Source organism: Mustela nigripes, chromosome 4 (genome assembly GCF_022355385.1).
Source record: "Mustela nigripes isolate SB6536 chromosome 4, MUSNIG.SB6536, whole genome shotgun sequence".
NCBI lineage: Eukaryota > Metazoa > Chordata > Mammalia > Carnivora > Mustelidae > Mustela > Mustela nigripes.
In genome coordinates, this window is record NC_081560.1 from 171,371,566 (window position 1) to 171,396,969 (window position 25,404).

Below are 25,404 nucleotides of genomic sequence, written 5' to 3' on the forward strand. Positions count from 1 at the left end.
TTTTTGATGTAAAATAATAAAAGTTATAAAATCAAAACAAAAGTGTGGAAATAGAAACACATTTTACTTTACCAGTAACACTAGTATCTTTAGTTAAACTAGATTTTCTCCCTAAAAAGGTATAATTGACCTTGATTAATAGAAATATGCCTACTGAATTTACCTGTTATTTAACTCTGCTCTACATCTGAGATGGGTCTTCGGTTGTGGCATGTATTTGTGATGCATGAGTTACTGGTTTGTATGTAAGAATCATGTTGGTTACCATCTGTGTAAACAGATGCAGGGACTAGTTCACCTGTTCTTCCCATACTGTTATCACTGACTGCAATTCAGAATAAATTATTGCTTTAGAGACTGTGGTTGTAGACAATTTTGAAATAAAGTATGTGTGCAGACTCAGCATACTGGACCACTTAATGTCTATTACCCAGACCAGGTGGATGTTGTGTTTTCCAAGACATCTTCAACTATGCCTCTGTATTGGCATGTTGGAATCAAGATACCAGTAAGGTATCTCAGATACTTTCCCTGTAACCCACACCACATAATGTAAGCTCATGGTAATACTGTGAAATTTATATCTACCCAAGTTTTCTGTTCTGCACTGGGAGTCAGGAAGAGGAATTATAGCCCACCCATCACAATGAGATCACATTCCATGGCTGCCCTTTCTAGATTAAGGACTGGTGTTAAATAAATAAATAATTCAATGCAATGTGCTTTTCTTTTGTATCGTTTATGGCTTTTTTCTCTAAGTCATTGCAGAATTCATTAGCAATATATCTTTTCCTCTGCTCGATTTAATAACTAGCTAACAAAGTAAATATAGGGTGAGTCTAGCTGCTGTGAGTTGATGACACTGATGATTGTGCAAATTCCTAGCTACCTCTGCTATACTGTCAGGCTGTTTGGAAAAGCCACAAGATGACTAAAAGCTCTTAACTACATCTGAATGTCAGGATTCTGACTACCATTTGCTTTTCTTCCAACCATTTAAATTTATTGTGACCTGCTTCTAACACTCCTTTTAACCATAAGAGCCGCAGGCCTCCTATGAAGGATATTTTGTTTCCCTACAGCGACTTTTTATTCTGGCAATTTTTTTTTCTCCAAATAACTTAAACCAGAAAAGATTCACAGTTGTAGGAAGGCTTAAAAGGTGGCATCTGCTAGGATCTGAATTTCCACATTGGACTTTAATGATGATTGTGGGGATGCATCAGATTGGGGCACAAGTCCTATCCAGACTTGGTGGTGCCCATTGGTTGCCATGGGTACCTTTATAAGCAACTGCACAGTTTACTTTGGAAGTTTCTACATGATAGCCCTGTCCTGGAGCAGTGTGGTCAGATTGGGGTGGAAATGAAGAATAGTGTAGAATGGGGCCCAGCAGGATTGTCAAAACCAAATCCATATGTCAGTTAAAAGCCAACACAAATTCATTTGTTTTCTTGGCAAAAGTCTGGTGATCTGAAATGTAGGGATCCTTGAGAAAAGCAATTTCTAATTAGAAAAGATTAATAATTCATTCTGCCATGGGAGAACAGAACATACACCAGGAACTGTGGAGACAGCCTTCTCTCCTAATTGTTCTTAAGCTCTTGTAAGTATAATTTTTTCATATGTTGATTGCAACTATGTCTTCTGTCACAGTATCCTCACTCTAGCCCCTTAATCTTCTCTGCTGTGACATTTTCTCATCTCACTTAACAAGGTACTCTTATTTTTCTTATTTTTGCATTTAAGCACAGACTGTTGCTAAGGAGGGGACAAACTGATTCCAAAAAGTTATTTCCATTTGGTGTTGCTAACACCTGCAGCTGAGGCTGAATGTCTTACTGGCTAGTCTGATTCTTTTTCCACGATGAATTGTTCCCCCTGCTCAAATATACTTCAAACAATACTACACACACACACTTATTCATTGCAGCATTGCTAATACATAGTGGAAACATATTAAATGTTCATTTATAAAAGAGTAGTTGAATGAACTATCATGTATAAATCCTGTGGAGCACTACGTAGCTTTATGAAAAAGGGGAGGTTCTCCATGAACTGATGAGTTATTACCTGGATATATTTCTCACTACAAACGGCAAACTGCAATGGAGTATCTATATATATAGTGTGTGTGTGTGTGTGTGTGTATATATATATATATATATATATATATATATATAATATCTATGTATATTATCTTTTATAAAAAAAAGCTAAATATATATATATGTATGCATACATACATGTATTTACTCATTTGTGCAAAAGAATCACAGGAAGAAATTAGAAATTCATGAGACTGGCTCTCAAAGGGTGTCTGTGGGGACTGGTAAAAGGATGAGCATTGGGAACATGGTGGAATAGAGTTTGAGGACTGAGATCAAAGGAAATTGATTAGTTAACACTTCTCCGAGTAGAGTATTTTTTTCAAATATTTGGCTTTTATAACCATGTTTTATTTCACATACTTGAAAAAAAATAAATCAGCATAGTTGTGGGGGAAATAAAATATGAACAGAAAAACATGAATATAATGATTTCAAATGAATAACAAGTTAAGGATGGGAAAATAACCCTTGAACACAGTATTTTTACTGTAGGTCCTCAGGCTAAAGACGAAATGTTTGTTTGTTATTTATTTTAAATGACATTTGTTAGTTTTCCACAATAGTATGCATTAGGCATTCTGAATTGACTTGATTTATATTTCAGAATTGAACTTATAACTGAAATCTATAGTGAATAGTGAGACTTAGCCTCTGTCAGAGAAGAAAGTTAACATTGGGGAAAATCAGAAGCTGAAATAAACATTATCATGTTAGAAAGAAATTGGAGGTCTTAGTGTGAATGTGTGTGTGTGTTTTTAATACCTAGATATAAATATGGGTATGTATACAATATATAGTTAGATTGAAATTTATGAATAAAGGGATAGATACAGAAATATAGATGTAATATAATTTAATACTCATAATTTAATACTCATCTGATTTAATGCTCTTCAATCTTATTAAAACTATTGAACAGGGCGCCTGGGTGGCTCAGTGGGTTAAGCCGCTGCCTTCGGCTCAGGTCATGATCTTGGGGTCCTGGGATCGAGTCCCGCATCGGGCTCTCTGTGAATATTTTTTTATTTTAAAAAATAAATAAATAAAATAAAACTATTGAACAAACCTCAAATAAAATTAAATTTCTAAAATCTGTGTTCCACTACTCACTTCCTTTTCCCGAAATACTTTATTTTTCCCATGAGTTTGCTTTAATTTCTTCCAACTAAAATTTAACATTTCTTATAACATCCATAGCATCCTGAACACACATACTGATAAATTAAAAATTTATGAATTGATAATAAACCAATAGATAAGGCAAAATGAATCACAGGAGACTTTCAGCACACAAATTGTTTCTCCAAGACCCTAATCAATAGGTTTGTCAATGTCACATGAACATAGGGCAGGAGAGGAGAGTAGAAGGAGGCAAAGTTGACAGTATTTGAAGTATTTGATGGACTATATGTCACACAATAAAAGAGCTTATGAGCTAAGAATGTGTGTGGATTGTGGAGGGGGAGGGACACAGCCTGCTCCCTTGATGAAACTTTATTATTTTGGATTCTGAAGGTCACACACAAGATTATAATCATCCAAGAATGGTTCCCCCTCCACTCTTCTGTAAATTCTTGACAAGTCTACATGTGCAAAAACCATTTAGCAAAATGCCAAAACAGGCTTCAGAGTTTGTAATTTTAAAAAGCAATAACACAGATCTACTGCAACTTGTAAAATATTCAATACAGTGTTTTGAATAAGATTGAAAAATTGAAGGAAAATCAGTGTTCCCAGCAGGCAAAATATTACTGACATTTTTAATAATAATGAAACATAAGACTTAGGTAGGGCAAAACAAAAATCCATTTCACATGTCAAAGACTTGTTTGGAGCAAATTTGTTTAGGTTACTTTGTTAGATTGTGTGACTCTAATGGGATAAGTTCAAGGTTAAGAAAAGTAAAATAAATGTCTAAATGATAATGAGGAAGCTAACTTTTCCGACAAGGTTCTGAAAGATGAGAAATCTTTATGCAAGAAATAAATTCTTCATCTTTGCTTCATGAATGCAATTTTGTTTCACTTTCAAGACAAAAAGGAAATCAAAATATCTGCCTACTAGGCTTTACATAATCTATGTTCTCCTGGCTATGCATAAATTTAAAGATTTAGGCTCTGTATCTTGTTGTATCTGGTGAGATTTTATTTATTTGTCACATTTTTCAACCTAAGAAAAACACAATAATTCAAGTCTGTCCAAATTTAAATATATGGTAGTCTATTAGCACATTATTAAATCCTTCTACTGTGGAAAGAGGTAAGGAAAAATTTAGCATAAAATAGCTTATTGATCAGCAACTATAACTGAAGAAACACATTAGCAGATCTTCAGTTGCCATGAGATAATACAAATTTAAAGATACTTTTCAAACCCTTAGAGTATAAATAAAAGGTTAATCTTCATCTTTTTATGACTTGCTTGTATCAATTACCAGTGAAATGTCTTTGGATGATTAATTAGATGATTGATATGGGGGGGAAAAATCTTCCATTGACTTTCATTTCCAATTAATTCCAGAGTCTTTTTTTTATTTAAAGATCTTTGAGAGAATGTGACTGATGCTTAAAACATTATTTCCACTTAATGAGAAAGCATGAGGTCCTTTGGGAAAATTATTCAGTTGTCTAATTGACTAAGCAAGAGAGAACTGAGTTTTTCAAGAACTGAGGCTCCATGGAAACAACCATGTTGATTTGCCAAACTGTGATGTTACTAACTCGGACTGACTGAAGTTATGTTCAGGACTGCCAGTTAGCATCATGGATAGAATACTATGGCTTGTTTATATATACAAGTTCAAAGATTTCATTAACTTTTTTTTTTTAATATTTCATGAACTTTCATTGACTGATGACTGAATTAGTTTAAAATGAGCATACAAGTTTCAATTGTTTGGCCATGAAGTTAGGTGAAAACTCTTTCAGTCTTGTCTTGTCTTTTCTTTTCCTTCTTTCTTTCTTTCTTTTTTTTTTTTTTAAGATTTCATTTATTTATTTGAAAGAGAGATAACAAGTAGGCAGAGAAGCAGGCAGAGAGAGAGGAAGGGAAGCAGGTTCCTTGCCAAGCAGAGAGTCTGATGGGGGGCTCCATCATAGGACCCTAGCATCATGACCTGAGCTGAAGGCAGAGGCTTTAATCCACTGAGCCGCCCAGGCACCCCATAGTGTTTTCTTGAATATATTCATGGATTTTCCTAATGTTTCTCTGTAGCTCTCATCAGCTTTCACTGTGATATTTTTCTAGTCCCATCTCCTCTCTTGCCTGGATTGTGGTTCTGGCTTCACTTTCTACTTGTATCAGTAAAAATTCCTAATCTCTCCTATTGATATAAAAAGAGTAGAAATTTCCATCTTCAGATTTGTAAAACTTAGTGTATGCATACCTAGAGCTTAGTATAGACCCAGGTGCATAGAAATCTTTCAAAAGATATTAGCAATTATCAATATTGCTATTGCTATCAGCAAATAACAGCATTTCCTTAAAACCTTGCTACATCAAGTGGATCAGCAGATGGGCTAATCTGAACAATGGAGGATGAAATGCCTTGATGAAGGCACATTTATTTATTTATTTATTTAAATCAGATCCTTTAAGAGTTATTTTGTAGTGTTCACTTTTCTTTGTGAGTAATGAGATTATACTAAAATGTTGTGGTATAGGAAAGGAAGCCATCTTGCTATAATCATGTACTAAAAAGCCCTAAAAAATTCAAAAGCACTGGATGTAAGACAAATTTGCTAAATAATGTTCACAGGAAAATAAGCAAAAAATAAAAAATAAAAAATAGATCTTACTATACCTTCAAACCTGTCCCAATTATAGAGGACTTCCAACTTCCATTTAAAAAAATTGTATTGGGGCACCTGGGTGTCTCAGTGGGTTAAAGCCTCTGCCTTCAGCTCAGGTCATGATCCCAGGGTCCTGGGTATCTAGCCCCACATTGGGCTCTCTACTCAGCAGGAAGCCTGCTTTCCCCCTTTCTCTGCTTGCCTCTCTGCCTGCTTGTGATCTCTGTCTGTCAAATAAGTAAAATCTTTAAAAATGAAGTTAAATAAAAATTTAAAAATTGTATCAAGTTTTGATGGAATTATTTTGTGAAATTGAAAACAGCCATTTTTTCAGACTTAGAACTAGATTAATTTCAGTATCTGTTTTGGTCCCCAGACTCTTCATTATAAGAGAGATTTATTATATTAAATATAAGAGATATAATTTTTAAAGTGCTAAGAAAATGGTTAGGAATTATAGTAAGGATATCCTCTGAAGTTTGAACTTCGATTAATATCATAGCTCAAATATCCTTTTTCTATCTGCCTTTTCTGCCCTCCTGTCTACCTCCCATGTCAGCTATCTAATACACACATAAATAATAGAAGTGATAGAGAAACACACATTTCCAAACATCATATTCTCAAAAAAAGCATAAAATGATGAGCAGTTAAAACTAGTAATTGAGGAAATAGAAACACACTGACCAGACTTTAACGACTCACTACCAAAAAAAAAAAAAAAAAAAAAAAGTCAAAAAAAAATAATAAAATAAAACTAGTAATTGAAAGTAAATAATCACTCAGTTATTTTCAATGAAAATAAGAAGTTAAGATACAAGTGCACTTAGAATGAGGACTTTTCCTAGAATGATTAACAACTGACAAGCCATGGCAAAGAAAGAAAAAAAAAAGTCCTGGTTTAATAATATTTAGTAAATTTAAAAACCTGTTTATTAAGTGGTTGTTCTCTATTGATTATAGATTATATTGATTATAATGCCATGTGAGAGTATGTTGAAAAATGAAAAACACAGGGCATAACTGCTGTTTATCTAGAGCTCACTTTTTAGTTAGAAGTGGGGGGCGGTAGTTGAAGGAATACAGATAATAAACAAGTAAAAAATAGATGAATATGATGATTTTGAATACTGATATAAGTCACGAAGTAAGTAATAAGTCAAAGGCATGTGTGAAAAACTGACAAGGATGCTATTTTAATTTGGATGGTCAGGGAAGACCTGTTTGAAAAAGAAAATTGTTTGTGTTTTGTTTGTTAAATGAGGCTTCATCTCCCTGCCATCATCAAACTCACCTCCCCATCACTCTACAGCACTAAAGATTTACCAGGGAGAGACTCGGGAAAATGGTAATATCAAAATCTAGAGTACCCTATTATACACCAAAAGGAAAATCTTGGAGGACTGAATGAATCAAGAGCCCTTAAGCATACTCACTAGAGAAGGGTAAAGACAGGGATGCAGTTCAAAACAAACAAACAAGAAAAACCTATCTGAAAAAGGGCTAATGTCCAAAATATATAAGGAACTCAATAGTACAAAAACAAATTAAAAATAGGCAGATTACTTGAATAGAAAATTTTTTTTCCCCAAAGAAGATATACAAATAGCCAACAGGTACAAGGAAAGGTACTCAGTATCACTAATTATCACTAATTATTAAATGCAATTCAAAACCACAAAGAAAGGATACTACCTCTTAACCCTATTAGGATGGCTATTAAGAAAGACAAGAGTTGGGTATTCATCCTTTCTGATGGAGGCATAATACTCCATAGTGTATATGGACCACATCTTCCTTATCCATTCGTCTGTTGAAGGGCATCTTGGTTCTTTCCACAGTTTGGCGACCATGGCCATTGCTGCTATAAACATTGGGGTACAGATGGCCCTTCTTTTCACTACATCTGTATCTTTGGGGTAAATACCCAGTAGGGCAATTGCAGGGTCATAGGGAAGTTCTATTTTTAATTTCTTTAATTTCTTGTTCTCCAAAGAGGCTGCACCAACTTGCATTCCCACCAACAGTGTAAGAGGGCTCCCCTTTCTCCACATCCCCTCCAATTCATGTTGTTTCCTGTCTTGCTAATTTTGGCCATTCTAACTGGCGTAAAGTTATATCTCAATGTGGTTTTAATTTGAATCTCCCTGAGGGCTAGTGATGATGAACATTTTTTTCCTGTGTCTTATAGCCATTTGTATGTCTTCATTGGAGAAGTGTCTGTTCATATCCTCTGCCCATTTTTTGATATGATTGTCTGTTGTGTGTGTGTTGAGTTTGAGGAGATAAGAAATGTTAGCAAGGATATACAGAAAAGGACACCTTTGCACCCTGTTGGTGGAAGTATAAGTTGGTAGAGCCATTGCATTGAAAGTATGGAGGTGACCCCCAAAATTAGAAATAGAATTGCCAGAGGCACCTGGGTGGCTCAGTGGGTTGAAGCCTTTGCCTTCGGCTCAGGTCATGGTCCTAGGGTCCTGAGATCGAGCCCTGCATTGGGATCTCTGCTCAGCAGGGAGCCTGCTTCCTCCTCTCTCTCTGCCTACTTGTAATCTCTGTCTGACAAATAAATAAATAAGCTCCTTAAAAAAAAAAAGAAATAGAATTGCCATATGATTTGGCAATCCCACTTCTGGGGTTTATATACAAGGGAAATGAAATCAGTTTCTTGAAGAGATGTGTGAACTTCTATGATCATTACAGTGTTATTCATACTTGAGATCTGCTAAGAGAGGAAACATTAGGTGTTCGACACACACACAGTAACTATGGGGTGATGGATGTCAATTAGCTTGACTGTGATAAGCATTTCACAATGGAAACATATTTCAAATTTTACATTTTAAATATACAGTTATATTAAAGGTATATATACAAATACTTTTTATTTGTCAATTTTACCTTAGTAAAGCTGGAAAAAATAGTAAGAAACCTCACAAAGAGAAAAGGACACTGAAGTTTCCAGAAACTAGCCCAGGGGATGAAAAGCATTAATTACTATGAATAAATGATTAAGCTTTGCATGTCTCATAGGAATTTCCAGTATGAACATCCTAAATTTATGCTAAATATTGAATATTTGATAAATACACTACACTGTATGTAACTTAAAGTCTTAGTGCATATTGTGGATATATTTTATAACTCTGAGAAATGGGGAATACTAGTCAGATAAATTCCACATAACTAATAATTTTAGAGGCTTTATGATAAAAGAACTGGTTAAAGAAGCTACCCTTAACTTTACAGTAAGATTTTTGAAGTCAGGGACTATCTCTCATACCATTTCATATAAATACATATCTAACAGTGTTAGCATTTTGAACAGTAATCAAAGATAATTGAACTATGGGTTACAAGTTGATGCAAGAATGGAAGGCTCTAGGCTTCATGAAGGCAGGGACCAAGTTAAATTATTACCTTAGGACCTGGAAAATGGCAGATATACATAAGTGAGTACTGAATTAATTATTTGGTGTTTTTAGCCTACTGCAGAGAACTTAAGAGACCTGCTAGTTAACATACCTAAAAAAATTGGCTCTGTAGTATTTTAATTAAACTTGATTTGTTAACAACTAAAGCACTAAACCAGAGACTGGAAATTACAAGCAAGAAATTCCAAAATATGGATGAATATCGTCATTAGTTAGTTTTACCTGTTCCTAGATTCTTAAGTCCCTAAATTAAGGGTCCAGTGATTAAGCCTAACACCGAGAGAGCAGGGAAGAATATTCCTTCTATGCCAAGGAGAAGAGATTAGTGGCTATTTCTTGACTATTAATCTCATTTCTTTAGCATAATGCCCATGTGAATCTTCATCTGTCTATTTAGGTTCTTTTCCAAATGTTCCCGCACCTCCTCTAGCAACCATTGGTTCTCTTTATATATATATATCTATATAGATATAGACATAGATATATAGATATGATTCTGCTTTTTGTTTCTTTTTTCTTTTTTAGATTCCATACATAAGTGAAATCATGTGGTATTTGCATTTTTCTGTATGACTTATTTCACTTAGCATAAAACCCTATAGGTTCCATCCATGTTGTCACAGATAGCAACATCCTACACTTCTATCAACATATGTGTGGGTAGCTTCCATATCTTGGCTATTATAAATAATGTTTCAATAAACATAAGGGTTCATATATCTTTTTTGATTAGTGTTTTTGTTTTCTTCGGGTAAATACTAGTAGTGGAAATAATGGGTCATATGGTATTTCTTTTTTACTTTTTTTTTTTTTTTAAAGATACTCCATACCACTTTCCGTGGTATCTATACCTACTTACATTCCCACCAACACTATGCAAAGATTCTTTCTTTTTTTTTTTTTTAAAGATTTATTTATTTGTCAGAGAGAGAGCGAGCGAGAGCGAGCACAGGCAGACACAGTGGAAGGCAGAGTCAGAGGGAGAAGCAGGCTCCCTGCGGAGCAAGGAGCCCAATGTGGGACTCGATCCCAGGACGCTGGGATCATGACCTGAGCCGAAGGCAGCTGCTTAACCAACTGAGCCACCCAGGCATCCCAGATTCTTTCTTTTTTTTCACATCCTTCCCATCACTTGTTATTTCTTGGCTTTTTGATTCTTGCCATTCTGATGGGTATGAGTTGATATCTCATTGTGGATTTGATTTGCATTTCCCTGATGATTAATGATGTCGAGCATCTTTTCATGTGTCTGTTGGCCATCTGTATGCCTTTGGAAAAATGTCTATTTAGGTTCTTTTCCAATGTTTCAGTTGGATTGTTTTTCTGGTGTTGAATTGTATGCATTCTTTATATATTTCAGACATCAGCTCTTTATCAGGTGTATCATTTGCAAATATCCTCTCCCATTCAGTAGGTTGCCTTTCTGTTTTGTTGATGGTTTCTTTAGTTGCACAGAAGTTTTTAGTCTGATGTACTCTCAATTGTGTTTATTTTTGCTTTTTTCCTCCTTGTTCAAGGAGACAGATACTCCCAAATATTGCTAAGACCAGTGTCCAAGAGTATAGTGCTTATATTTTCTCCTAGGAGTTTTATGGCTTCAAGTCTTATATTTAAGTCTTTAATCCATTTGAGTTTATTTTAGTATATGGTGTAAGAACATTGTCCAGTTTCATTCTTTTGCATGTAGCTATCTAGTTTTCCTAATACTATTTATTAAAGATATGATCTCTTTGCTCATTATATGTTGTTATGTTTCTTGCCTCCTTTGTCATAAATTAATTGGCATATAAGTGTAAATTTATTTCTGGGCTCTTTATTCCACAGATCTGTGTTTATTTTTGTATCAGTGTCATACTATTTTGATTACTATAACTTTGTAGTATAGTTTGAAATCTGTGATTATAATACCTCCAGCTTTGTTCTTTGTCAAGGTTACTTTAGTATTTGGGATCTTCTATGGTTCCATACAAATTTCAGAAGTATGAAAAATACTATTGGTATTTTGATAGGGACTGCATCAAATCTGTAGATAGTTTTGGGTAGTATGGATATTTTTAGAATATTTTTTCAAATCTTGAGCATAACATATCTTTCCTTTTTTTGTGTGTTATCTTCAATTTCTTTCGCCATTGTCATATAATTTTTAGAATATAAGTCTTTCACTCCCATAGTTAAATATATCCCTGGGTAGTTTATTCTTTTTGACACAATTGTAAAAGAGAGTGCTTTCTTAATTTCTCTTTCTGCTACTTTGTTATTAGTGTACAGAAACACAACAGATTCCTGTATGGTAATTCTGTATCCTACAACTTTACTGAATTTATTAGTTCTAATAGTTTTTCAGTGGAGTCTTTCAGGTTTTCTATATTAAGTGTCATATCATCTGTAAGTAGTGACAGTTTTACTTCTTACCAATTTGGATGTTTTTCATTTCTTTTACTTGCCTGATTATTGTGACTGGACCTTTCAGTGCCATGTTGAACTAAAGTGACAAGAGTGGACATCCCTGTCTTGTTCTTAATCTTAAAGAAAAAACTTTAGGCTTTTTGCCTTTGGGTATGTTAGTTGTGGGTTTGTCATATGTGGCAAACGCTGAGGCATGTTCCCTCTAAACACAATTTGTTGAGAGTATTTTAATCAAAATAGGTGTTGAATTTTGTCAAGAGCTTCTTCTGTATCTATTGAGATAATTATATGATTTCTACTATTCATTTTGTTGTATGATGTATCATGCAGGTTGACTCCAAATAGTGAATCATCCTTTATCCCTGGAATAAACCCAACTTGATTGTGGTGAATTATTCTTTTAATGTATTGGTGAATTTGGTTTGCTAATATTTTGTCAAAAATTCACACATCTATGTTTATCAGGAATATTGGCCTGTAATTCTTACCTTCCTTCCTTCCTCCCCACACTTGAGGAAGTGGTTTTTATTGATGAGTTATCTCAAGAAACCAAAAGGGCAATGTACCCTTTTTCAGCACACCCCTTCCCTCTCGGGGGTCTCTCTGGATCCCTCTCTTGATCTCACAGTATTCCACCTGGGGAAGGGATTTAAATTGCCTTTTGACTTTCCGAAGCCCCAGTCTTTCCTCTCCTAGGTATAGCTTTGAAATTCAGTAGCACCAGTGTGGTGTTGTTTTCAAGCAATGCCTGCTGTGGCTACTCAGTAACAATTATGGGAGGGATATGGGGGAAGTATTTATATTAAAAGAATGATGCACAGAAAACAGAAATGTAACCCATCAAATGTCTCTCTGTCCTACCTCAGTGGCTTGATCTTTTACTGGTTACATTTCTCTTTATGCTAAATCATGCCCTTCTGTATTCAATCAGGGATTTTCATTGCCCCAGAGCCATGAGGTGAGCTAGTTCAAGCTTGGGCACATTTCTGGCCCACAATGGCTTAAAATGATCACCCCTGTACATCTTTCTTCTTTTCCCATCTATCTCAGGGACTGAAATTTCTGAAGCACTGGTGGAATGGATATATGGTATGAATGTCAAATTTGATGTGAAGCTCATATTTGGGGCTATCAGTGTAGCAGCATTTTCCAAACACCAAGTCCCTTCTTTGTTGTACTCCAACCCAAACCAAACATTGTTCACATTCTTACTATTATCTACATAATAGATAATTATTGAATTTTGATTCAGTTTCATTACTAATATTCAGGCTGTTTGTTTTATATTTCTTTCTGATTCAGTCTTAGAAGATTCTATGTTTCTAGGAATTTATTCAATACTAAATTGTCCAATTTAGTGGCATAAAATTTTTTGGAGTAGCCTCTTATAATCCTTTGTAGTGTCAGTTATAACTTCTCCTTTTTCACTTTTTATTTTATTTGAGTCCTCTTTTTTTTCATAATTAGCTTGGATCAATGTTTATCAGTTTCGTTCGTCTTTCAAAGATTAATTTCATTAATCTTTTCTATTGATTTTTAGCCTATATTTTATTTACTTATGCTCTGATCTTTATGTCCATCTTCCTGTTACCTTTGAGCTTTGTTCTCTTTCTATTTCCTTTGGTTGTGAGGTTATTTACTTATTTGAGATTTTTCTTTTCTCTTGATGTAGACCTGAATCACTATGAACTTCCCTCCTAGAATTTCTTTTGCTGAGTTCCAAAAATTTTTGAGCCATTGTGTTTCTGTTTTCATTTTTCACAAGGTCTTTTTTTTTTTTAATTTACTCTTTGATATGTTTGTTGACTTGTTTGTTGAGTGGCATGTTGTTTTGCTTGCTTTTTTAAAAATATTTTTCCCCCTTAAAGTAGATTTCTAGTTTTATAATGCTGCAATAGGAAAATATGCTTGATATGATTTTAATCCTCTTAAATTTATTGGGACTTGACTTGTGGCCTAATATGATCTATTTTAGAGAATGATCCATATGCACTTGGAACGAATGTGTATTCTCCTATTTTGGCATGGATATCAGTTAAGTCTATCTGGTCTAATGTATTGTTCAAAAACATTGTTGTCTTATTGCTTTTCTGTGGGATGATCTAGCCATTCATGTAAAGGGGTGAAGTCCCCTACCATTATTACAGTCAATTTCTCCCTTTATGTCTGTTATGACTGTTAATATATTTTTATATATACAGAAAATACATATTATAATATGTAACATGTATTTATATTTTTTATAAATTATAAATTACAATCATATATATTTATAATTTATATTTATGTATATGTATACACACGTATTTAGGTATCTCTATGTTGAGTACATAGATACTGACAATTGTTATATCCTTCTTTGCATTCTGCCCTTCATCATTATATAATGCCCTTCTTGTTTTTCTTGTATTTGTTTTTGTTTTTGTTTTTAAGATTTTATTTATTTGAGAGAGAACACGAGAGAGAGCGAGAAAGAGGACGAGCAGCGGGGAAGACAGGGGGAAAGGGCAGAAGGAGAGAGAGAAGCAGAATTCCTGTTGAGCAGGGAGCCCAATGCAGGAGTCTCATCCCAGGACCCTGAGATCATGACCTGAGCCAAAGGGAGACAGGCACCCAACGGATTGAGCCACCTAGATGTCCCTGTAAGTCTTTGTTTTGTAATCTATTTTATCTGATATAAATATTGCTACCTCGTTTTGTTTTTCTTCCATTCACATGGGATTTTTTTTTTCCATTCCTCCACTTTTTGCCTATAAGGGTTGTTAGGTCAAAATTGAGTCTTTTGTAGTCAGTGTAAGATGGGTCTTGGGTGTGTGTGTGTGTGTGTGTGTGTTTAATCAATTCAGTCACTATGTCATTCGACTGAAGCATTTAGTCCATTTACATTCAAAGTAAATATTGATAGGTTTGTACTTAATGTCATTTTGATGATTGTTTTTTAGATTTTGTCATTCTCTGTTCCTTTCTTTATCCCTTTCTCTTTTCTCTTGTGACTTAATGACTTTCTTTATTATGCTTGATTCCTCTCTATTTTCTTTTTTATATCTGTTACAGGTTTTTCCTCTTGTGATTACCATGAGGTTTATATATAACATCATATGTATAGATATGAAAAAAACAACAAAATCTTAGCAATTTTTCTTTATAAGGCTGCATATATTATTTATCTTCTTGTTTGAATTATTTATATTGTATATACACTTTATGCTTAAACATCTATTTTGGGTGGTAAATTTAAAATGAAAAACATTGGCAATATAGGTATTTGAGTTTCACATCCTCATTTTCCCCAAACTGTTGTCAATATTTTGCTCAACTAGTAACTGAAGAAATGATAAAGTTTCTTTTTTTTTAAAGATTTTATTTATTTATTTGACATACAGAGATCACAAGTAGGCAGAGAGGCAGGCAGAGAGAGAGGAAGGCAAGCAGGCTCCCTGCTGAGCAGAGAACCGGATGCGGGGCTTGATCCCAGGACCCTGAGATCATGACCTGAGCCGAAGGCAGAGGCTTTAACCCACTGAGCCACCCAGGTGCCCCAAAATGATTAAGTTTCTTAAACAGGAATGTTTAAAATAAAAATCCATGAAAAATGGAATGGAATTATTGCTACTTTTCTTTATAATACTATATGCTCTCTCATGGTGAAATAATTATAACAAGTTATGGAGAATTTTTGTTTTGTTTTGTTTTTGCTTTAAGATTTTATTTATTTATTTGACAGAGCAAGAGATACAAGTAGGCAGAGCAGCAGTGGGAGACGGACAAGCAGGCTCCCCACTGAGCAGGGAGCCGGAAGCAGGATTCCATCCCAGGACCCCCGGGATCATGACCTGAGCCAAAGGCAGTCACTTAACCAACTGAGCCACCCAGGTGCCCTGTTATGGAGAAATTTTGAACAAATTATGTTCAGTTAGTTCCACAGGCTATTGTCTATATCAACCTTCACCTCTGAATAATGCTGGCATAGAGATTTTGATCTGGAGGTGTAGACTGTGAATTTCCCCCCTTTCATGGTGAATTGCCACCAAGATAGGAGATTAGAGTTTTACTCCCCCCATTATATGATATACTGTTTTAGCAGTGTCTATAAAATACCAATAAAGATAAGTCTCAATAGCATGCCAAGATAAATAAAGAGCTTAAAAGCTCCTTAATAGCTTTTAAGGAAAGAGAGATTTCATCAAAGCCCTGAGACTTACATGTTTGCTATAAAATTGAACAGAAGGTGGTCTTAAACCATTTAATACATATCCTAGGCAAATAGCTTAATCCCTCCAAGCCTGAGTTCCCCTCATATATAAAATGGACAGTAATAAACTAACAGTGCTATCATAAGGATTAAATGACTAATCCATTAAAAACTCTTTGATAATGCCTGACACATCGTAGGTATTTCATAAACATTCTTTTAATGAATTCCTGAATGTAGATGGCAGATGCTATTATCTTAATTTTACAAGTTAGGAAGTTGAGGCTCAAAGAGTTTAAGAAAATTAAGAAATTAGCAAATATCTCAGAATTCGTGAGTGACAGACTGTGTTTGTACCCAAGGCCATCTGACTCAAAGCCCATAACATAACACCTTCCCCATTGCTTTGGGTTTTAGAAAATCTCAAGTAGTGTGATGCAGATCTCCCTATGCCATTTCTGTAATAAAAAATATTCATCTCTATCTCCCTCATTTTCCATATCTAAATGCATTGTACCAATGTAATAACTTTGTTTTTTTTTTTTTAAAGATTTTATTTATTTATTTGACAGAGAGAGATCACGAGTAGGCAGAGAGGCAGGCAGAGAGAGAGAGAGGAGGAAGCAGGCTCCTGCTGAGCAGAGAGCCTGATGCGGGACTTGATCCCAGGACCCCGAGATCATGACCTGAGCTGAAGGCAGTGGCTTAACCCACTGAGCCACCCAGGCGCCCCATAACTTTGTTTTTAATAAAGTAATTGAGCAACATCTATGTGACAGAGAACATATGAAGCACTGCATAAGATATGACAAGAAAGTAAACAATATCTCTTTATAATTAAGTGCATGTTCTGTACATATATGTAATTTTTCTTTCCTATGGATTTGTAAGTATTAGAATTTTTCCTCAAGAATTTTCAAAGAGGATTTGAAAGAATAAAAAAATCTAAGATAGCAAAGCAATGCAATCCCTCCCCAAATTGATAATCAAAAACCTTCTAGCAAAGCAAAAATGAAAACCGGGGCATGGGGGGCACAAAAAACAAAACTTTTATAATAATAAACTTTGGGAAGGTTTTGGTATGAGGCATGAAACCAAGTTATGAACAATCCAAGAACAAATGCGAAAGTGTGTATACTGTATATAATGGTGTTCTTACTAATTTAAGTAATTTAATCCAATTTTTAACAGTTATAAGCTCAGATATTTCTCATTCTATTTTTATAGAAGGCATTAAATAACCTAAATATAATATTTTATAGCACAGGTTTATTCAGCATGTAAATATCTTCCTTTAATACCTAAAAACTCGTTAAAAATATTCCTTATTTACACAAATCCAGGAGCCATAACGAACAGAACAAAAACTTGTAAAGGATTTTTTTTTTTTAAGACATTGAGGTCCCTTGGATTTTAACCAGTTGAAGCAACAGAAGGGAAGAGAGAACTCTAAGACAGATACTGTCTCTGCCTTGGGAAGTTTGCAGTCTCTATTAGGGACAACAGATATTGCACAGTAACTAGAAGTGTACAACAGAAATGAGGATGAGCTTACACATAAGCGTGACAAATACACTCAATCTTTTCTAAGGCAAGGATGCTTCAAAAAATACAGAAGAATGAGTAGAAATGAACTAGGAAATTGCTACATTAAAAAATGGGAGAAAGTATGTGTGATATGGAGAAAGCTGCTCTGGATAAATTTTAAAAAATCTGGGCATGTTTCTACTGATGGAAAAGAACAAAATATATATGAGGAAGTTAAAGGAGTCTCCGGTGGTTAGCAAGTAATGACTGAGGAGGAAACGAGACTAGAGAAATGAGCAGAGATTATTATGAAATCAAAGGAGCTAATAATGTGTTCAATAGTATATGACAATAATGGTGAATGTTCAGCCATGTTTATGTTGTTATATTTATTATTTATTCTGCCATTCACTTAAAATTGCATGTCTCATTCACAATATAAATATATAAATAATTCATGATTATAAAGAAAAATAATTTCCTCTGAGTTGGTTTTTATAGGGAGTTTAAAAAAAAAAAAAGAGTTCATGCTGAAATAAGAGAGGTCTCTCAGGACTGCACCCACAGTTGTGACTTTCCAGCCAGTTTCTGTGCAGGCAAGAAAGTCAGACTTTCCTGTTGAAAAAGCTGAACCATTTCTTCCAATATGAAGTATTGTTTCCAAACCTTATTCAACAGCCTTGACTCTGAGAAACAGTTTGTTTTACATTAATTTCTTTTCACTGAGAAAAGACAATAAACATATGAACATGTTACATGATCAAAACTATTTTCAAATATTGATGATGTATTTTATAGTTGTTTTTTTTTCTGGATAACAACAACAAAAAAAGTACTCTTTAAAGGACATATGTATGTGTTGTATTCAGATCTCAGCGAGGTGATTGCCAAGAGTCATACCTCTGCAGGGAAGAACAATAATTGGAGTTTGGTTAGGTATATGAATCCCATGTTTCTAAATGAAGAATTAGAAAGTCATGCCAACAAAAATAAAAGCAGAAAAATAATCGCCATGTCTTTAGTTAGAGAAGAATGGAGAATATTGGAAGCAATCTTGTTTGTGAAGCAATGACTGGGGAAAGAGAGAGAAAGTATAGATTTTAATTAAAACATTTTAAAAACTCTTTGGATATCTATTTATATATTTAATATCTGCCTATTTATTTGTGATAGAAATCTCAGAGCCACACAGTTTCCTCATGATGGCTGGATTTTAATTTTGCACACAAATATCTGGCAGACTTGTTTAGAAATTCCATTCGTATTCAGAAATAGAAGGACTCATCCTGAGGCTTATCTGGAAAGCAAAATTAGTGACTTGTACCAAGTTGAGATGAATGTGGAGACTCTGAACTGCCTTTAAGTCATAGGGCAGGTGGAGGGAAGACTGGAATTCATGAGCACAGCAGGGATCCATGGGCAACCTTGGCTCTGCTGAAGAGCCTCACTTACTCATAGTGATTATTTCTTCCTTACTTATAATAGAAGTAATTGATGGTATGGTTTTGTAACACATTTTTAAATGCCATATAGTTAGGATTTTATTATTATTTTACCTAGATATATAGGTATTAAGTTCCACAAATTAAGTGAGAAGGGTAAGAACTGCAATTTTTCTGAGCCTCATGGGAAACCACAATATAATGAAGGAAGGCTGGAGATGTAAATTTGGGTCAAGTGGTAATTAATTAAAGCATGCATGTATGTATGTCTCAATTTAAAGGAGCTCATCCTCTAAAAGTCTATTCTGAAATTAAAAAAAAAAAAAAACTAGGAGAGCTACATAATTTTTAAAGTATTAAAAAATACTTTAGTAACTGAGTATTTTAAAATCCTTTAGCCTTTTGGTGTAGGGACTTCTTAGTAGTAATCATAAAATTAATCACGAGAACCACACTATGAAGTAGATAACTTGAAACTCATTTTACAGTGTCACAAATCTGAGCCTGAGAGAATTTAGAAATCATGCTTCTGTTCACTAATCTGATAGGAAGTGGATTTTCTTCTGGATCAAACCCTTAAGCTTCTCATCAGGACTTGGGGGGAAGGGAGCATTGTAAGTCAAGTACACAAGGTGTGAAATTTTAAAATTTAAAGAGACACTCGTTCTCAAGGTCTTGCATGTTCCAACCCTACACTAACATGATTCTAAGAATAAATTCCCCCTTAAATTTTTCATCAGTCCTGCTCTCCCTAAATCTACTGGAAGTGAGGAGACTTCTCATCCCCATAATTACACAAAAGGGAATATGCTGTATTCAAACAATTTTAAGGGTGTGATTCAGTACAGATTTCTAACCAATGTGCCCACCTCCACTCAACCTCTCCAATCCATTTTCCACAAACCTGTCCCAGAATATTTTTGAAAAGTCCTATCATATCATATCTCTTTCTGCTTACAGATTTTTCAGTATCTTCTCATTTGAGTTAAGAATGAGCCTAAAATCCTTCATATGGATATCAAATTTCTGCTTATTTTTTTTATCAACACCAGTGTAATGTAATCATTACTAATGTAATGAACTCCTACAGACCTCAGGGCCTTTGCCTTAGCTGTTCTTTCTGTAATTCTTCCACTTCTTTTCACACTCCACCAAGACTCATCATTGAAGTCTTAGAATCCAGTTCTTTTTCTTAGAGATGTCTTCTCTTTTTTAAAAAAAATAGCTTTATTGAGATATAATTCACATGAGATACAGCTCACCTACTTAATATATAATTCAATGATTTTTAGTATATTCACATGTGTGTGCAATGCCTATATACCCACATCCACCCCCAGCCTTAAGCAACCACTAATCTTTTTGTCTCTACAAATTTCCCTATTACGGAATTTCATATCAATAGAAACATACAATATATGGGCTTTGTAGCCAGCTTATTTTATTAACATAATGTTTTCCAGGTTCACTGGTGTTGTGGTATATGTATTTTATTATTATAAATGTATCATAGTCCATTGTGTTAATACAGCATGTTTTGTTTGCCCATCTGCCTATCAATCAACATTTGGGATGTTTCCATCTTTTGTCTCCTATGAGACATGCTGCCATAGTCATGTATAAGGTTTTGCCCAGGCATGTGTTTTCTTTTCTCTTGGATATATACCTAGAAGTTAAATTGGCCATTTGTATATGTTCCTTGGAGAAATATCTCCTCACATCCTTTGCCCATTCTTTTTTTTTTTTTTAAAGATTTTATTTATTTATTTGACAGAGAGAGATCACAAATAGGCAGAGAGGCAGGCAGAGAGAGAGAGAGGGAAGCAGGCTCCCTGCTGAGCAGAGACCGCGATGCGGGACTCGATCCTAGGACTCTGAGATCATGACCTAAGCCGAAGGCAGTGGCTTAACCCACTGAGCCACCCAGGTGCCCCATCCTTTGTCCATTCTTAATGTAGTTATCTTTTTATTATGTTGGTGTAAGTGTTCCTTACATATTCCAGATATAAGTCCCTTATCAGAGATGTGGTTTGCAAACATTCTCTCTCATTTTACGGGCTGTGTTGCTACTTTCTTTGTACCCTTTGAAATTCAACATTTTTAAAATTTTAATTAAGATCAATTTATCTATTTTTTTCTTTGTGTTTTTTTGGGGACATAACTAATCCTTTGCCAAATCAAAAGTCAGAAATTTAAAAAGCACCTACTTTGCACTATACAGGGAAATGGTTATATGGAACAGTAAGTAGGTTTTTAACACAGTTGAAACTTGCTTATTTTGTAAGGATGCTGGGAAATGGATAAAGCAAATTGTATTTTATTTGATAAAAATGTTGTGACCAGAGGTTCATAAAAACATAAACCTGTATTTCTTCTAGGAGGTATAGTTTAACATTTATTAATTTGATGTTCATCATGACTTTAGAGAACATAACAACTTATTATCTGCCACATTCCAACCTCCATTATTTCTGGTGAGAAATCATCTGTTAATCTTATTGAAGTTCCATTGTAAATGATGAGTTATTTTTCACTTGCTACTTTCAAGATTTTCTCTTTGTATTTGACTGTGAGCATTTTTACTATAAGTTATCTGTTTGTATATCCCTTTGTGGGTATCTTTTTTGGAGTTTTTTTGAGGTTCTTGGACATATAGGTAATTCTTTATAAAATTATTCTTATTTGGGTACTTTACTACCATTATTACTTTAAAAATTATTTTTAACAATCCTTTATTTCTCCTTTCCTTCTGCTCCCATTATATACATATGAGTGTTCTTGGTGGTGTCTCTGAGGCACTCTCTTATTTCTTCATTGTTTTTTCTCTTTGTTCTTTGGTGTGAATAACCTCTATCAGTCCACCTTCAACTAATTATTCACTAATTATTCAGCCAATTCAAATCTACTTCTGTGCCCCTGTAGTGACTTTTTTAAAATTTCAGTTATTTTATAATGCCCAACTCAATTTCTTGTTGATTACTGTATTATTTCAACAGTTTCCTAGAATATAAATTTCTCTACAAATGAATCTGATCAGATTGTATCTCTTTTGAAGGAATTGTTTCTGAGATCCATGTCATTTATTCTTGCACCAGGAGGCCTCTTCTCAGCTGTCTTATTTCCTAGTTCTCTCTTGCAAAGTAGCTGGCCTACCATCTAGATTGTATCTTCATGAGATCCATACCTTTCACTGCAACCTCCCTGTTCTTAAAAGCCCTCTTAGGTTGAATTTCTCCTAACTTCTACTAATCTTTTCCAAAAAGAACTGATTTCATTTGCAAAAGAGCTATCTTTTTTGCTACCTCTTCCTTGTTCCCAGTTACCTCCACTTTAGTAATTGAGAACTCAGCAGGAAGGCAGTCAAAAGCCTGAGGTCTTTTAGCTTGCCTCTCTGGCATGGATCTACTACCTCATAAACCAGGAGGCAATGGTTAAAGGGGCCCCAGAATTTTCAAATTACCATACCCAGGGAAGAATCACCAGTTCATTAGTGGGAAGGGAATGAAGAAGGGATCTCCCACATCTTAAATGTACTCACTCATAATTCAGCCTCATTAGTAGGTTGTTGTGACAGGATAATAAATGCTGAAGTCATTTTCCTCCTGGGAAGAAAACTCTGACTTGGAGCTGTAGGGGATAGGGTATTCTATATTCTTGCCTCCAGTGGTCTGGAGTGGTCTCTGCATTCCCAAGCTGAAAGTGCGATGAGGAGAGAGTAATCTGTTCAAATATCATAGACTCTTTCCTTTCCTACTGAGTTTTCATAGAGTTCCTTAAATAAATATTTCTTCATGTGTTCTTTGCTTTCAGTATCAGTGGCTTAAAAATTATTTTTTTCTCTCCAGTATAATTTACATCAGTGTATATTAGTTTTAACAATATAGTGATTCTACAATTCTGTACATTACTTAGTGTTCATTACAAGTATACTCTTAATGTCTTTCAACTATTTTACCCATCACTCCATCCACCTCCCTTCTGATTTCTCCAAGGAACAAACAGCAGCTTGTTCTCTAAAAATTTTTGTTTTGTTGGTTTTTGTTTTGTTTTGTTTTGGTTTGGTTTGGTTTGGTTTGTCTCCTATTTGCATTATTTGGTTTTGTTTCTTAAACTCCACACATGAGTGGGATCATATGGTATTGGTCTTTTTCTGACCTATTTCACTTAGCATTTACTCTCAAGAACCATATGTGTGAAACAGCAACTGGCAAGATTTCAGTCTTTTTTAAGGCTGAGTCATATCCCAGAGTGTGTGTATGTTGTGTGTTCATTTTCTTTGAGCAAATACACAATAGTGGAATTACTGGATCATGTGGCATTACTATTCTTCGCAATATTTTCAGAAACCTTCATATTTTTTACCACAGTGGCTGCACTGATTTACAATCCCACCAACAGTGTATGAGAGTTCCTTTTTCCTCTGCATCATCACCAAACTTGTTATTGTTTGTATTTTTCACTGTAGCCATTCTAACAGGCATAGGGTAACATCTCATTGTAGTTTTTATTTGCATTTCCCTGGTGTTGATGATATTGAGCATCTTTTCATGTGTCTGTTAGCCATCTTATGACTTCTTTGGAGAAACTTCTGTTCATTTCTTCTGCCCATTTTTAATTAAATCATTTGTGGTGTTTTAGTGTTGAATTATGTAAGTCCTTCATATATTTTGGATAATAATCCTTTATAAGTCATTTGCAAATAACCTCCCCTATTCAATAGGTTGTCTTTTAGGTTTTTTTTTTTTTTTTCAATTGTTACCCTTGCTATGCAGATTTTTTCTTTTGATGTAGTCCCAATAATTTATTTTTGTGTCTATTCTTTTTGCCTTGGGAGATATATCCAGAAAAGATATTGCTACCATTAATGTCAGAGACATCACTGCTTGTGTTCTCTTTTAGGATTTTTATGGTTTTAGGTCTTAAGTTTGGGTCCTTAATCCAATTTGAATTTATTTTTTGTGTATAGGGTAAGAAAGTGGTCCAGTTTCATTTTTTTGCATGTAGCTGTCCGTTTTCTCAACACCATTTGTTGAAGAGATTGTCTTTATCCCATTGCATCTTCTTCACTGCTTTGTCAAAGATTGATTGACCATAAAATCATGGGTTTATATTTGGTCTCTCTATTCTGTTCTATTGATTATTGTGTCTGTACCATACTATTTTGATTACTACAGCTTGGTACAACATCTTGAAACCTGGGATTGTCATATTTCTAGCTTTGTTCTTCTTTTTCAAGATTGCTTTGGCTATTCATAGTTTCTTATGGTTCCATAAACATTTTAGGATTATTCTAGTTCTGTGAAAATGCTGTAGTATTTTGATGAGGATTACATTAAATATATATATTGCTTTCAGTTGTATGGACATTGTAACATTATTTGTTCTTCAAATCCATGAGCATAGAATACCTTTCCATTTTTTGGTATTATCTCCAACTTTTTTTTCAGTGTTTTATAATTTTCAGAGTACAAGTCTTTCTCCTCCTTGGTTAAGTTTATTCCTAGGTATTTTATTTTTGGTGCAACTGTAAATGTGATTACTTTCTTAATTTCTCTTTTTGCTACTTATTAGTAGATAAAAATATAACTGATTTCTGTATATTGATTTGTATCCTGTGATCATATTATTTATTGATCAGTTTTAGAAGTTTATTGTTGTTTTCTTTAGGCTTTTCTATATATATAGCATCATGTCATCTGCAAAGAGCAGTGCAGATGACTTTTATTTCTTTTTATTGTCTGAATGCTATGGCTAGAACTTCCAGTACTATGTTGAATAAAAGTGGTGAGAGTGGACATCCTTGTCTTATTACTGTCCTTAGGGGAAAATCTCTTAGTTTTTCCCCATTGAGGATGATGTTTTCTGTGGATTTTTTATATATGGCCTTTATTATGTTGAAGTATGTTCCTCTAAGCTTCCTGTGTTGAAAGTTTTATCATGAATTGATGTTGTATTTTGTCAAGTGCTTATTTATGTATCTATTAAAATGATCATATGATTCTTATCTTTTCTCTTATTGATGTGATGTATCAGGTTGATTGCTTTGTGAGTATGGAACTACCCTTGCAACCTAGGAATAAATCCCACTAGATTGTGGTAAATGTTTTTGTTTTGTTTTGTTTAATGTATGGTTAGTTTCTGTTTGTAGCATTTTGTTGATGATTTTTGCATCTATTCATCAGAGATTGGCCTGTGATTCTCTTTATGTGGTATCTTTATCTGGTTTTGAAATCAGGATAATATTGGCCTCATAGAGTGAATTCGGAAGCATTCCCTCCTCTTCTATTTTTCAAAATAGTTTAAGAAGAATATTAACTCTTCTTCAAATGTTTGGTAGAATTCACCTGTGAATCCATCTGATCATGGACTTTTGTTTGTTGGGAGTTTTTAGATAATTGATTCAATTTTATTACTGGTAATCAGTTGGTTCAAATTTCATATTTCTTCCTGTTTCAGTTTTGGGATGTTGTATGTTTCTTGGAATGTATCCATTTCTTCTAT